Genomic DNA, 15,585 nt, shown 5'->3' with positions numbered 1-15,585 from the left:
ATACGGTATCATTATACTGAATGTACAGGTGATGCATGTGTTTACACATCATTCATTGCATAATAACATTGAATTCAAATATCTATATGCAGGGAGATGATGAAGTTTTGAGGTGGCTTGATGTGATAAGTACAGTCTAGTTAGTCTTTGAGGAACAGATGGCAGAGGTCCACTGTACGGGGGAGATGAACCTTTCAGGTGGCAGGATGCTTTGGATCATGATTGACCTGTCCCTGCCCTCTGCCTGGTGGAGGAGAGTTTTTGAAACAGTGTGTGACTGGGGTGGGAGAGGTCAGCAATGATCTGGCCTTCACGCTGTCATGTTGTACAGTCATGTAGGGGCCGAATAAAGGGAAGGATTCTGTGGATGAGCCATTTCTGTGGACTATACAATGTGTTCCAGTTTTCCTCCACAGTGGGCTGATGTAGACACATCCCCACCGCCACTGTTCTGTCTGGGTTTAGTTCCTGGTCCTCTGGACTGCACCAGGCCACCAGCCGGATGACGTTGCTACGGTACCCGGACTCATCTGAGTGAATAAACCAACCATGGTTGTCATCTGCACACTTGACAGGGATGATTGTTGGGATGATATTTACTGGGATAGCATGAGTAGAGATGTTCTGCTTAATCTGAAAAACACAACAATGTTTCCTATGGACTGAATGTTGTCCCCTAGATCCCCAATAGGGCTGCTTGCTGTTGCAATGCCACCTTTATTTTACCAACTTAAAAACCATGGAACATATTCCAGAAATTAGCTACCAGTATACTGGACCAGAATGACCTACATATTCCCACAGCCAGTATTCGAGATATTGGCCATATGTCAATTATAACTTACTTGGGTGCTCCACACAGACGCGCTACAGTATATGGATGAGTAGAGCAGAAGAAGTCATTTCTATACATCCGTCACCTAATTTCTCATAATGTGGAAGACACAAAAAGCAAAAAGCTTGTTCTCTTGTCCACTTTGAAGTTTCTGAATTATTGTGCAATCCACTGGAGCTCAAATTGAAATGGACTGGTGTGTCAATAACTGTTTTATAAACCAGATCATGGTCCTGATGCCATGGATTTGTCACATTTAATATATATACCTACTTTACTAGAACTTTATTTGGCACAGTCCTCAAATAATTTGACTTAATAAAACGGGTGCATTATGTTTCTCTTGGTGGGGGGAAGACTAATTCAATAGTCGTCATTGCCCGTTTGACTACATTTTATGTTACCATCTTTATTTACAATGTCATTGATAAACATGATTGATATGTCCTAGTTTTCCATGACAATTGGTCTTTTGTAAATACATCAGAATTGAACCACATTATTTGCTGTATATATTCTGATCCTCCTGGAGGGGACGTTGGAATTGCAACCAACTCTGTAATGTTTCATTAATGTTTCAACAGGGATCCATTTTCAATCCATCGAAAACACTTTGTTTCAATCAGATTTATTTTTTGATTTTTAAACATTGAATGTGTCAGTCTTAGTAGCCTGCAGGAAAACCAGTTTGGGTTTTAATAACATTGTTACATTATTACTGCTTAAAGTGAGAAACCCAATCACTTGCATTTTTACCGCTTATAGGATCTTTCCAGAACCTTCAACTTGCCACAAGCATTGCAAAGTGTTGACTTATACCGACAGATTCTGCCATAAACACAGAACAAGTATGAATAAATTGTAATGGACATTCATTCATAAAGTTTTTTGTCCAGCTCACTATAAGCCTCAAGAAGCTGCCTGTTCTCATGGGCATTTAAATGTGAGCTTGCAGGATCAGGGGGCTTTGTTAGGCTAGTTTTTTAGTGATTGAAAAAAAAGAGAAGCCAGAGAGTCAGGGAGCATCAACCGCTCCAAAAACAGAATAAAGCAATATGTTTGCCAATTTTGACAGTGAAACATTTTCAGTAAATCGCAAAATTAACTGCTCACATAAAGGACATGAAGTTGGGACATAAAGTTGTAAAAGATGTTTGATGTTGGGTTGGGTAGCCTGTCCACATTTGTAATCAATAATATTATAACTTTTGGATTACTCAAACTCATTAAGGTAATTACTTTGATTACTTTTAGATTACTTTCATATTAAGAGGCATTAGAAGACAAATAGGGATATAACCAATTGAACACCTTTTGCGGGATCAATCAATCTTTGACATTACATAGCTGGCCAAAAACTGAATTTGGATTTTATCTTATGGGTTATGTACAGTGCCCTTCAGAGAGGTTTTGAAACCATTGCTTTCTACTTCAGCATGATTGAGCTACATCCTTACATTGTTGCCTAATCATATTGAAGTAGAAAGCAATGGTTTCGGAACCCTTTCGAAGGACCCTGTACGTAACCCATTATTATTTTGCGCACCTATTCTTGTTCAATCCTATTCTTGTTCAATTGAAGTAATCCAAGAAGTAATTTTTTCAAAAGTATTTTTAATACGATTACAATATTTTAGCTGGTAACGTAACGGATTACAGTTACTGTTTTTTGTAATCCAGTGCATGTAATGGATTACTTGTAATTCGTTACTTCCCAAATCTGATTACAGCAAGGTCAAACCGACCAACTTCATGTGTGACACAACTTCATGTGTCACTCATAACTAGATGTTCTAATGACGCGTTCTAATCACGCTTGCGACCGTTCGCTGCAGGGACCACTCAAGCCTGATCACAAATATATGCGATTGTATGCGTCAAAAGATCTGTGAACATTAAAATATTGAATATTCATGACAATATTAATATTCATGAACATACGGAAATGTCTAAACAATCAACCTAGTAGCCAATCTGCTAGCACCAATCCCACGTAATTACAACAAAATGTGGTAAAACACAAACCCTTCCCCTCAATGAATTTTGTTCAAACATTATTCATTCTGCTGCATTTTATTTTTCCCAGTATAATACGGTGCGGTCATGACACAGCACACTGTACTCATTTTAAAGTCCACAGTCACAGAAAATACAGCCCCGAGACGCCATCTGTCAAATTCACAGTAAACCCTAAACAGTGTACACCAACCAGTGTACACCTATTACCTTATCCTCTGACCAAACAGCACTGCTGGGCCCATTCCCTCCCTCTGTCATGTCCCTGTGTGTACAGTGTCTGAACACAAAACGTGTCTTTAATGAAGTGGTCGTTATCTCAGGAGGGCTGACGCAGCAGGACGCGGAGGCCAGGTAGGCCTGTCAGTGTGCTGCCTGTTGTGCCGCCTGTTGTGCGGCCTGATTCTCCCCAGCTCTCAGTACGATGTTTCAGCTGGCCACACAACCACAACCTGCCACGGCTGGCATGACCTTCATTAAAAGCAACAGACCAGAGACAGAGGGCAGAGGGGGCGGGGGGCGGGGGGGGGGGGGGGGGGGGGGGGGGGATCAGAGTAACATGGGAAGGACAAGGAAAGGGAAAAAGAGAGGAGGCTAATTTGAGAGAGTGAACCAGAGATGGGGGATGAGAGCTAGTTTGTGTATAAGAAAGGGGCAATTTGAAGTAAAAAATGGCGTGAAGAATATGGAGGGGAAATGAGGAAAGCAAAGAGGGAAAGGGAAGGAGCTTGGGGAAGATGAATGTCTAGCATCGAAGTATCGAAAACCTTAAAACAATGGAAGATAACGAGATAGAAAAAACATGATTATGGGGAAATGGTATGGATAGTAAAAAAAAAACTAAAAGAACTGCAAACCTAAATCCTGAACAGATTCAAGAAGATGAGAACGGGATCGAAGGGGTGAAATGTGTGAAATAGGTGAAAAACACATCAAATGCGCTCAGATGGAAGAAGGACATTGGTGGAACGTGACACAGTGTCATAATGAAGATGCAGGCTCTGCTCCCATTGTCACCGTCGCTGTTCCGTCCCATGGTGCAGTGCACCGTAAATCCCAAGGCTTTATCTGACACGATCTGGTTGAGGATGCGTCCAGACCAGTGTCTGTATCTGAGGGTGTGACGGTGGGGTTAGGAGACAAACTGGCTTCAGAGAGACTGTGCATGCGTGTGCGTGTGTATTGTCCGTCTCACCGGTCCATATATCAGAATACTGCCTTTGGGCATTGTCCTCTTTTGTTTAAAGGCAAGCTTACAGGATATACCAACAAAGTACACCTCAGCACTCATGTACCCGACTATCTGTTCTGTGTGTTAAATGCAAAACACAACCATTTAAAGTCTGCTGCATGTCTTTTTAATGGCTGCCGTTCATACAGTTTCTTGTAAAGTAATAGGGTCATTTTGCTGTAGTGAGATGGGTGGCCTCACCAACAAGCACACACCCATGAACGTTCTCCAACTACATTTGGTTTGAGCTCAAATTAAGTATTTAAAATGCGTGTGACGTGCTGTCTTCTTGTTAATACTTCTGTGCATCTTGGAGAAAGTGAAACTCTTCACTAAACAGAGCAGAATGCACTATATGAGGCTGTAGTAGTATTTAAAGAGAGTGACATGAAGATGAAGGCCAAATGATAAAGATGTGCCATGGGAGCTGAAGGCACCAGACCTTGAGAGGTCTTATTATCACAATTTATGATGCTGTCACAACTAACGTTCACACAGTACATTTTGTCGGCACCATATGTGTCGTGGAACAGGGGAACGTGTTCAATTATTTTCTTCCAGGTTCTATCCTCCCACACGTAATCATCAACAGCTTCCTTAACTACATTTTTGAGTTGGTAATTTAACAGATTTGGTGACACCGGCAAATGGACACGTTGAAAAGCAACACACTTTTCTCACTACTGACAATTGGGTTTAGACACCTGTATTCTTTTTTCTCTGGGGTGAATAACCTGTATTAGAATTTGTTGAAAATATTGTTTTAATTTTTCGTGGCCTGCTCACCTTAGATACTGTCCAAAGGCCATTGATATTGATTTTGGGGCTTAAAGATTCAAAGTAAACTAGAAAAGGAACCAGGCAAGCCTAGTTCAGCCGACCTGCAATTAAAAGTGAGAAATGTTGTTGCCTTTGATGAATTTGAACCGAGGTCTCCCAAATGAAAGGCAATGTCTACATCACGGAGCTGTATAGCATCTCAACATTAAAACATTAACATTACATCAAGTCTGAATATTTCGCTAGACACCATTAAGCATTGTGTTAAACTGACTAATGTTTCTTAGTAAGTTTACCTCCACCACAAATAGCATCTATGAACTGTATGGCTTTGCCACTGGCCGTTTTAAAAGCTTATTAGCCAGTAATAGGCTTACTAGTATCTAACTAACTACTTGGAATAGTCATAAGAACTGAGCAATTTCTAGCGAGACTGAAGATGAACTTTACGCTACCAAAGCTATTTCATTTCATGGCACAACTCTGTTCATTTTTCCTTCATTCGCGAATCACATTGATACAATAAATATCCATATAGGCGACAATAACTGACTTTTTCGTCAAGTGGCGAACCTAAACATTTTCCACATTTTCTAAAATGTATGAATACACTTCCTAAACCTCACAAAACACAATTTTGCTTAAAACCCCAACATCTCACAGAAAAGGAAACTATCTGTCATGTAATCAAAACGATCTACATATGCCACACAAAATAATACAATACAATGACAGAACTGAATACACGTTGCACAGTGCTGAGAGGAAATGAAAGCACTATTATTAAAAGGTATTAATGAATAAATCACCATAAGGTGATCCAGAATTTCCCCCAATGGATTTTGCACTGTGCAAGATAGAATAGGCTTTGATTTCTGTGTATAGACTGTGTTGAAGTTTACAAAGTGTTTTTACACAGGTCACAAGTTATAGTCATAAAAATAAATATTTATTCAGCCCCAGCGTCTCTGATCCGGGCCCATAGATTTTCAACTAAATCTCAGGCTATATGTCATGTCTCTACAACTAGAAAAATGCCATTGTCTTGAATTATTTTCCTGGACGGATATCTTTCTACCTATTGTTTTTCACAACCATGTTAAAAATGGCCAGTTCTTATGACTCAGGCATCAACTGCTGTCTCTCAAAGCTACAACAAGAAGAAAACCTTTCTTGCTGCCAAGCACATTTAGACACATTTTATGGATTATGAATACAAGTCAAATGTTCATGTAATCGTTGTGCTTGTGCTAATGCATGCAGAATCAGTGTACAGATCACAGGGTGGTCAGCAGGTACATTTACAGTAAAGTAAATCAAGTACAGACAACTGTGAAATAGTGAAACGGATCAGGTTTTACTGTTTCTGAGCCCACCTCCCCTCATTGTCCTTGAACATGGTCAAGTACAGTGTCACACTAAAAATCTTCCTCTCCCTCGCTCAGATATTGTTGTCCTTTATTCCAAAAAAACTGTTCAGCTTCGCCGTGACCCATTTTATTCATTCCAACATCCTGACCGTTGATTTATTATGCTTGTCGGTGTTTCCACTCTGACAGCTGGGTTTGGAAAAGTCTTAGAAATGGGATGATTTGAGTTTGGTATGTTGAAGGGAAACATATGTTTATGGAAACATGGTGACAATTGTGCTTTACAAAGAGGGTTGTGTTTAGGGTTTTGCAAAGTGGGTTGAATGAAACAGAAATGTGTGTGGAAACAGGTGCGTTGTTCTTGTGGGTTTAGGTAAATGTCTTCCTTCTGGATTTCAGAAAAATGCTTTTGTGCATTTTTTTCGCAGAACCAGCTTTAGTGTGTTAGCCATTGTGAAAAAGATACAAAAATATTTTTACATAGTTACATAATTTTACTCAAGGGTATGAATATCCAGAAACAAAAGGCTTTATTTTACCTTTGCTAATTTGCCTTTTACAAATATGGGTAGCACTTTATTTTGAGAGTCCCAAGTGTATATCTGTAATCTGTAATATTTGAACTAATTATCTACTAACCCTAACCTTTATTCGATCCCTCACATTAACCCTTACCCTAATCCTTATTCTAAACCTAACCTTAACCTTAGCGAGCATTTGCTGATTTGTTTAAAGTTTGTGGAAAATTACTATCTATAGAATATCTACAGATGGGGGACTCTCAAAATAAAGTGTAACCCAAATATGATATTGTTCAGACAAAGAAACAAATTCACTATGTTAAAAAAACACTAATAAAACAAAGCAATGTCAAAAAATTTACAGTACAGTCTTTTACACACTTTTGTATACAAGACTGAAATACTGAAACATGGTGTGATGTAGAATTGTAATTTACCTTGAATACTCATTACTATTAATTCCACAGTTGGTGTGCTGAAATTGGGCTGCACAAGCTGCCATGGAAAGGTCATGATTGACATGGAAAGGTCATGATTGACATGGAAAGGTCATGATTGACAAGATGGTCAATATTTGTTGCATGAATTTCATCTAAAATTATAGTTGAGTTACTCCACCACCAAATATCTGAACCCTTGCTTGGTCCATTTTAGCTAGAAGCAACTGACATGTGACCAATAAATCAAAAGTATTTTACACAGCTCTTTTGACATCGGCGGTTGTCAAAAAGAGCTTATATAGACACCAGCCTAAAACCGCAAAAGCAAGCAACAAGACGAAATAGATGCAGAGTGGCTTATAATAAAACCCTTAGTAGGGTCAGAACCTACCAGGATGGGCTACAGGACAATAGGCAAGCAGCTTGGTGAGAAGGAAACAACTGTTGGCGCAATTATTAGAAAATGGAAGAAGTTCAAGATGACGGTCAATCTCCCTATGATAAAAATTACAGACCTCTACATGCTTTGTAAGTGGGAGAACCTGCAAAATCGGCAGTGTATCAAATACTTGTTCTTCCCACTGTACAGTAGAGAGTGGCCAGTCCCTGTGTGGTGGCCTGCCTTCTGCTGGCTGTGCCAGATGAAGATTATAAGAGTACATGACCTTTTTGGGCCACATCAATATTTGTGCCTGTTCAGATGAGCAGCGGATCGATGAATACAGATGGGCTTTGTCCAGAGGAACCAGACCAGCGGCAGAACCAGGTGGATAAGAACAGGGACAACCAGGTCGACTGTGACCTCTTTTACGAACAGCTGAATGCTGTTTGAAAAATTGTGCCAAGAGGTTTTGTGCACACACAGAAGAGTTTCACATTCAGTAGAGTAGTTTGAATCAGCTGTGACCTACTGTAATGTCAGAATTTAGTTTGACATCATTTACTTTACTGAGTTTTGCAGTTAATGAGTGTTCACTGTGTGACAGAACAAATTGCTAATCAACATATTTACGATGGTGTGTAGCAAACTGTTCATTCCTGTTAGTAACCTGCATTTCTGTTTGTGTCTATGAGACTTTGTTCCTTTGAATGTCTTTATGATAGCGTGTTTTGGGCAGAGGATGTCTACACTGTATGTATTATAGGCCTGTGTGAATGAATGTGAGTGTGTTATACCGTGTGTGCGTGTGTGCGTGTGTATCTCTGTGTGTGTTACTGTATATGAGTGAATGCTCCTGGCTGTGAGTGGGACAGCTGGACAGAGCTGCCCTGAGGAAGATCACACAGCTCCCAGAGAACAGGCCCTGAAAACACAACAGAGGAAGAGGGAGAGAGATACAAGGACCAATAAAGGGATGGAATTTAAAATAGATTTTGCAGAATATAGACCAAAGGGATAGGGAGAGGAAGTCAAGAGTGAGAATGAAAGGGAGTGAAAGGCAGGTGCCAGGCGAGAACATGAATAGAATAAAAAACATATTAGGTATGGATAGAAACAAGGGGTCTGGAGGGAGGAAGTGTGAGATGAGCAGATGGACAGAGAAGGATTGAGGGAGCACAAAGCATAGTGGCAAGCTCATCCTAATCCAACCTGTTTATACTGCTCCTAAAGCTGCCTAGGAGCTGTGTTTCAGAACCATGGACAGAGCCAATGGTTCATTACAATCCAGGAGACTGACTGCAGAACTAGGCTGGTCTAAAGAGCTGCACTATGAATTCCTAGAGCTTCGATTAGACAGACATGACCTCAACACTCATAATGCCTAAATGTTTTGGCTACTGCGACAAAATGCAAATTGTTTTTTTTTTTTCAAATACAACAGCGATCATACCCTCAATGTCGTTGATGCCACGAAAACTGGGAATGACAAAGTTGGTCATGCACACACACCATAATCTTAACACGCACACACACACACACTCAGGAGATAATACTCCCTGGCTGAATCATCTTGGCTGGCCGGACTGTGTGAAAGTTGTACATTGGCACTGTTTCTGCTCTCTTTGTAGATAGGGGGATTTGCATTTGCAGAGTGTGTGTAATTTGCACGTTGTGGCGCCCGGCTGCGAGGGGGAGAACGATAACATCAGTGTGACACTGACATCAAAACAAGGAAATGAAGGATATAGGAGGTAGCTGAGGGGTGCTATGGGAAAAGGAGGTGTGTGTGTGGCACACAGCTGTGCTGCCTCATTTTCATGCCTATTCACTGTAGTAAGGATCCACATGGGGCTAGTGCCAATTACATACATACTGTGTTTGTCTACCAGCCAACACCCTACTGTATGGTGATAAAATACCCAGAGAAACATAGAGCACTCTAAAGAGATAATACCCAGAGAAACACAGAGGACTCTAAAGAGATAATACCCAGAGAAACACAGAGGACTCTAAAGAGATAATACCCAGAGAAACACAGAGGACTCTAAAGAGATAATACCCAGAGAAACACAGAGGACTCTAAAGAGATAATACCCAGAGAAACATAGAGGACTCTAAAGTGATAATACCCAGGGAAACATAGAGGACTCTAAAGTGATAATACCCAGAGAAACATAGAGCACTCTAAAGAGATAATACCAAGAGAAACACAGAGGACTCTAAAGAGATAATACCCAGAGAAACACAGAGGACTCTAAAGTGATAATACCCAGGGAAACACAGAGGACTCTAAAGAGATAATACCCAGAGAAACACAGAGGACTCTAAAGAGATAATACCCAGAGAAACACAGAGGACTCTAAAGTGATAATACCCAGAGAAACACAGAGGACTCTAAAGTGATAATACCCAGGGAAACATAGAGGACTCTAAAGTGATAATACCCAGAGAAACACAGAGCACTCTAAAGTGATAATACCGAGAGAAACATAGAGGACTCTAAAGTGATAATACCCAGAGAAACCCAGAGGACTCTAATGTGATAATACCCAGAGAAACATAGAGGACTCTAAGGTGATAATACCCAGAGAAATGCAGAGGGAATGCAGAGTTGTCTCTATGATAATGAAACTCTGACAGAGTGGACTATGGTAATGATACTCTGACAGAGTGGACTATGGTAATGATACTCTGACAAAGTTGACTCTATGGTAATGATACTCTGACAGAGTGGATTCTATGGTAATTATACTCTGACAGAGTGGACTATGGTAATGATATTCTGACAGAGTGGATTCTATGGTAATGATACTCTGACAGAGTGGACTATGGTAATGATACTCTGACAGAGTGGAATCTATGGTAATGATACTCTGACAGAGTGGATTCTAGGGTAATGATACTCTGACAGAGTGGATTCTATGGAAATAATACTCAGAAAGAGTTCATTCTGTGGTAATGATACTCTGACAGAGTGGACTCTATGGTAATGATACTCTGAGAAATTAGATTTCTATGGGAATGCCAGTCACTCAGCACCACACTCAAGTACATGTCCTCTACTATCTGTGTTTGTACTTTGAGGTATATATACTGTAAATATTGTGTTTTTGTGTCTACATGAGTCAACCTTTCAGCATGTTGTCGTGTTTGTTATTCTGGTGGTGTGTTTGTGGTGTTTGTTCTAGCCAAGTGTGTCTGATAGTGTTTGTTCTGGGTGGGGTCTTTATGACCGTATCTTCAACTTCTTTTGCAGTCTTTGTAAGGAGGCATTGATGGGCATCTTCCTAGCTGTGGGAATGTGGGCATTAAATGAGGCAGATGTGTTTGATCACAGCATGTCTTCTCTCCAATGGCCCGGACGCCCTTCTGCTGACCCCTCCAGCTGTCTTCACATAGCTACAAACACAGAGATCCACCAATTTCTCCCTCCTTCCTGCCCAGGAGGGTCTGAGGGCTCTCACATTTGGTCGCTTCCGCTGCGTTGCAACAGGCTGTAGTATGCAGTTAAAGGTGGGTTGAAGAAGGAATTGGATTAATACGATCTGAGGTCACAGGGCTTTGGAGTGCAGCTAAGACAGATATTGCCCTTAAGCACTGGTCTGCGGCCAGTTCTGTTTGGATTATCTCTCAGCCAGGAGGTGTAGATTAGCATTGAGCTGCGGATCCAGTTCTGGGTCACCTCTTGCTGTCCTGTTGAGGATTTGGACTGACAAGAATGTAGTGGCGCCGCGCTGTGGTTGATGGGATTTGCATTGCATTGATCCAGGGTCTTTTCCTTTAGTCATTTCGAGGACGCCTCACGCCATGGGTTACGACTTGCAGTGTAGTCTTAAGTGACGTGATAAAGACAAACGGTGCACATCAGACTATAGAATAAAGACAAATGAGGCCTCAGCACAGTATGGACTCGCCATTAACCTCAGCGCCTCCATCACACTCTCCACAGTAGCTCTGGGCTCCAACCGTTATGGATTGACATACTTTTGGCGTGACCCGAGTAGGGCAGTGATGGGCTGAAGCAGGCTCCAGGCTTCCCTCTGTCCAGTGTGTCTGTGCGTAGCTGACAGGGGAGAGGATGAGGTCCTAAGAGATGCGCGTGGCCATACATTAAATGACTGGGATTAGCCAGACTGCAGGCACACAGATATTATGTCTTCTGGGCAGTTGACTGAGGATCCGGTTCCATTCTGGCTCTGCTATTCCATCATGATGAGACTTAACCCTCTAGTCAATGAGCCTCCAGAGTTGAGAGGAGCTCGGTGTTTCCACTAACCCACTGCAAGTCTCAAGTCATTGCCAGCGGGGTTCCTCGAGGAACTGGATCAGGAATAATGTGACCCACTATCAAAGAACGTCAGGCCACTTTTGCTTTCTCTGAAAGGACACTTTCTGTGTCCTTTAATGTGTTTCATGTTGGAACCCTCACTGTGTTCATCTCTGTAGCTGAAACATTTCTGACTGGAATCAGTCCTGGAACTGTAAGCCAGGGCATTCTGCCTAAATGGCGTCATAAAGGGATCTTCAAATCCTAAAAGAGAGGCCCCCACACCTGGTAACCATGCTTAAAGTTGTGGGGAAAATAATATCTGACATTTTTGTCTTGACTAGTTGATGCTAAACTCTTGCCTAGGAGAAATAAGGCAGAAGTGTGTTGAAGCCACATGTGGACAATGTAAGAAACTGTAATCTCATAAACTTAAACCTATTCTCTCCTGTGAATGGTAGTTATTTTTTATATCTTAGTCTTTTATATCTTAGTCCCACTGAGGACCAGCTACGCTGTATTCCCCACTAGGGAGGCCAGGCCTAAAATGATCCGTGCCAGCATCATTGAGAAGGATGTTTGGTGCCTTCAGCACCGCAGTCCAGGACTCATCCATACATCACTAGAGAGTGACAAGAAGGGTTTCCTCCAGAACTAATGCAGAGAAAGAGTCCATCAAAGTGCTGCAGGTGCTGTGTCAGGCAGACCTCATTAATCTTGCAGCAAATTTGTCAACAAACGTCAGCTTCAGGAAGACAGCAGTACATAGTTCTGGAGCAAACCAATTGAAGGTAAAAGGTTTGAGTTAAGAGAGGAAAAAGAGGAGGAAAGACAAGAATAGAAGAGAAACAAGAAGTATAGAGATGTCTTCAAAATCTGAAGATTGTCCATGCAAACACCTGGGGATGACCTGCTACATTCATTACCTGTGACTCATTACTTTTGTCGATTCATTATTTATTTTCCAGGTCGTGAAGGTGAACCCAAACAAATATGTAAAAATTTACTTTTGCGCATTTGAATAGCATTTACTTATATTTAATTCATTTGCAACAATCCAAATTCAGACAGCCAGAAAAGTACCAGAAAAGCTCATTTATAAAACAAACATTGGAAATGTAAAACACAGAGTTTACACTGAGTAAATGAAACATATTTAAATCCACTTTTGTCATTATATTTAAATATTTTATCACGTTTCCACTACAGAACAGATCCACAAGAACCAATGTCAAAAACAGTCACTTGACACAATGTTGAAGACAGTGTGCTCATGCAGGCATCCAGTGTTATGCTAACAATGCCCAGAGGAAGAGAGTGAAATCCCAAGCCGTGCTCCTGATTGGCAGAGATAGTAAAGGGAGAGGAATCCCCTTGGGGGAGCTCTAGTGATCGTAGTACATGACAACTAGAGGGGTGTTTACAGAAGGTTGGAGCTGATCAGGAGTCATTATCGGGGCTCAGAGAGGCCCTGTCCGCCCATGTGATCTGACAACGGCACTGATCGTTTCCTATAGACCTGACGCTGCAATCACACAGCCCGTCAGCAAATGTGGCATCTCAATCATTCACCCTTTCACGCCGAGGGGGGGGGGCGAAGAGGAAGGTAAGGGGGGGGGGGGGTTGAGGAGACGGAGAGAGAGAGGGGGAGGGAGTAGAGGATGTGAGCGAGGGAACAAAGCCAGTGAGATCATACATAAAGAGATGCAGGAACATTGCTCTGACAGACTGGCAGGGAGATGGAGGAGGGGAACTGGTGCGATGGCAGAAGGTGAGAAACAGAGAGACAGTGAGATTAGAAAGAATATAAAGATAAAGTGAGAAGCACGAGTCGAGACAGAGGAAATGTAATCAAAGGAGGGAAAAAAAGGAAAACCTATGGGGGAATTTGTAGAGAAGACGACCGCAGGAGGTGTGGTGAGAGGTCAGGAGAGGTCAGGAGAGGTCTGGAGAGGTCTGGAGAGGTCTGGAGAGGTCTGGAGAGTGGAGCACGGAACATTCAGGGAAATGAGGGGGGGGCAGAATGACTTAAGCCCACCGGTCAGTTTTCTGGAGAAGAGCTCCCTTTAAAAGCCATCCAGCCCTCCTCTCCTGCTATTGTCCTTGCTGTGCACTACTTAAATGTCATTGGACAGCTCACATGTGGTGGGTGCACAATGAGCTGAATGTCAAGCCTGGTGAAAGGGTGACGTGCCTGTGTGTCACTGTGTCAGTGTGTTGGTGAGAGAGCACGCGTGTGCAACACAGCTCCCATGAGTCAGCGAGCGAAGGGTCTGACCTTCTCTCTATGTACTGTTATATCATTCTGTGTTGAGGTGCATAGGTTCGTTAGCAGATATACGGTTGGAAATGAGTCCTTCTTTGGGACGTGGGGCATTGTCCTGCTATTAACCCTGCAGCTGTACACTTCATCTGCTTTCGTCAATGGGCAGCTGAATCACTGATTAAAAATGTCACGGGCATGACCTTGGCATATGAAGTCACAATCATTTGGTTATTTTAGCTGCTGTAGGTAATAAGTAAGGGTTTTATTAAAATAATCACGTGTTCCGTACATGAATGCTGCTTTTAATAAAATGTACGTTATGTTTTGTTAATCTTCATTGTTTACCCCCATAAACACACATATTCCTGACTCTAACCCTAACCCATATTCAAACCCAGTAAAGTTAGCTTAACAGAACCTTAATGCCTCGCCCTAAACCAAAAAAAGAAAAACGCAATTATAAAAGTAACCCCGTTTATACATTTTAAAATACGTTTTTGCCGTTATCGCTTACTGCACTGTACAATGACAAACCATGTCATTAATCTGCACTGCATTAAGTTTGTGTCCCCACACCTCTCTGGAGGAGAAGCAGCAAATCCACACCTCTCTGGAGGAGAAGCAGCAAATCCACACCTCTCTGGAGGAGAAGCAGCAAATCCACACCTCTCTGGAGGAGGAGGGGCAAATCCACACCTCTCTGGAGGAGAAGCAGCAAATCCACACCTCTCTGGAGGAGGAGGGGCAAATCCACACCTCTCTGGAGGAGAAGCAGCAAATCCACACCTCCCTGGAGGAGAAGCAGCAAATCCACACCTCCCTGGAGGAGGAGGGGCAAATCCACACCTCTCTGGAGGAGGAGGGGCAAATCCACACCTCTCTGGAGGAGGAGGGGCAAATCCACACCTCTCTGGAGGAGGAGGGGCAAATCCACACCTCTCTGGAGGAGGAGGGGCAAATCCACACCTCTCTGGAGGAGGAGGGGCAAATCCAGCTGTTGGAATGTGACAGAAGAAAATATGAACACTGTTAGAAAGAGCCAGGCTGACAGAGAGACAAGTCCAGGACAAAACATGACAGAAATAGAAATGCGTAGAGCACAAGACAGACATAGAGAGGGACAGAAGGATGAGGTAGACACGAGGGATGAAAAGGGAACCATCAGAAAAGGGGAAAACATAAAAAAAGAGAGCGATGGCTGTTCTCGGTGACAGGCGAGCAGGCTGGATGCTGTGATATACATTTCTCTCAGTTTTCACGTGCTCCTCTCCTTTTAAACGTTCTACCATCTGTTCTCCCTTCATTTTCCAGTCAGGGTCCCTCTATCCCAATGCACATCTGCATGTCTTCTGCAATTCCACCAAAGCCTTACAGCGCTCTCTTTCCCTCTCTTCTCACAGACACAAGCAGAATGCACAGTGCGGTATAACAGCCAATTAGATGTCCCGCGTGGGGGGGGGGGCTTGTCAAACCCAGA

General features: G+C 42.3%; 1 protein-coding gene across 5 annotated transcripts in view; it reads left to right on the top strand.

Annotated features, from left to right (window-relative positions):
* The window catches only part of LOC105013407 (protein shisa-8), a 94,335-nt gene that overhangs the window by 35,624 nt on the left and 43,126 nt on the right, over positions 1–15,585 (top strand). The gene's annotated exons all lie outside the window — the stretch shown is intronic.

Source organism: Esox lucius, chromosome 11 (genome assembly GCF_011004845.1).
Source record: "Esox lucius isolate fEsoLuc1 chromosome 11, fEsoLuc1.pri, whole genome shotgun sequence".
Lineage (NCBI taxonomy): Eukaryota > Metazoa > Chordata > Actinopteri > Esociformes > Esocidae > Esox > Esox lucius.
This window is presented reverse-complemented; position numbering and strand designations above follow the sequence as displayed.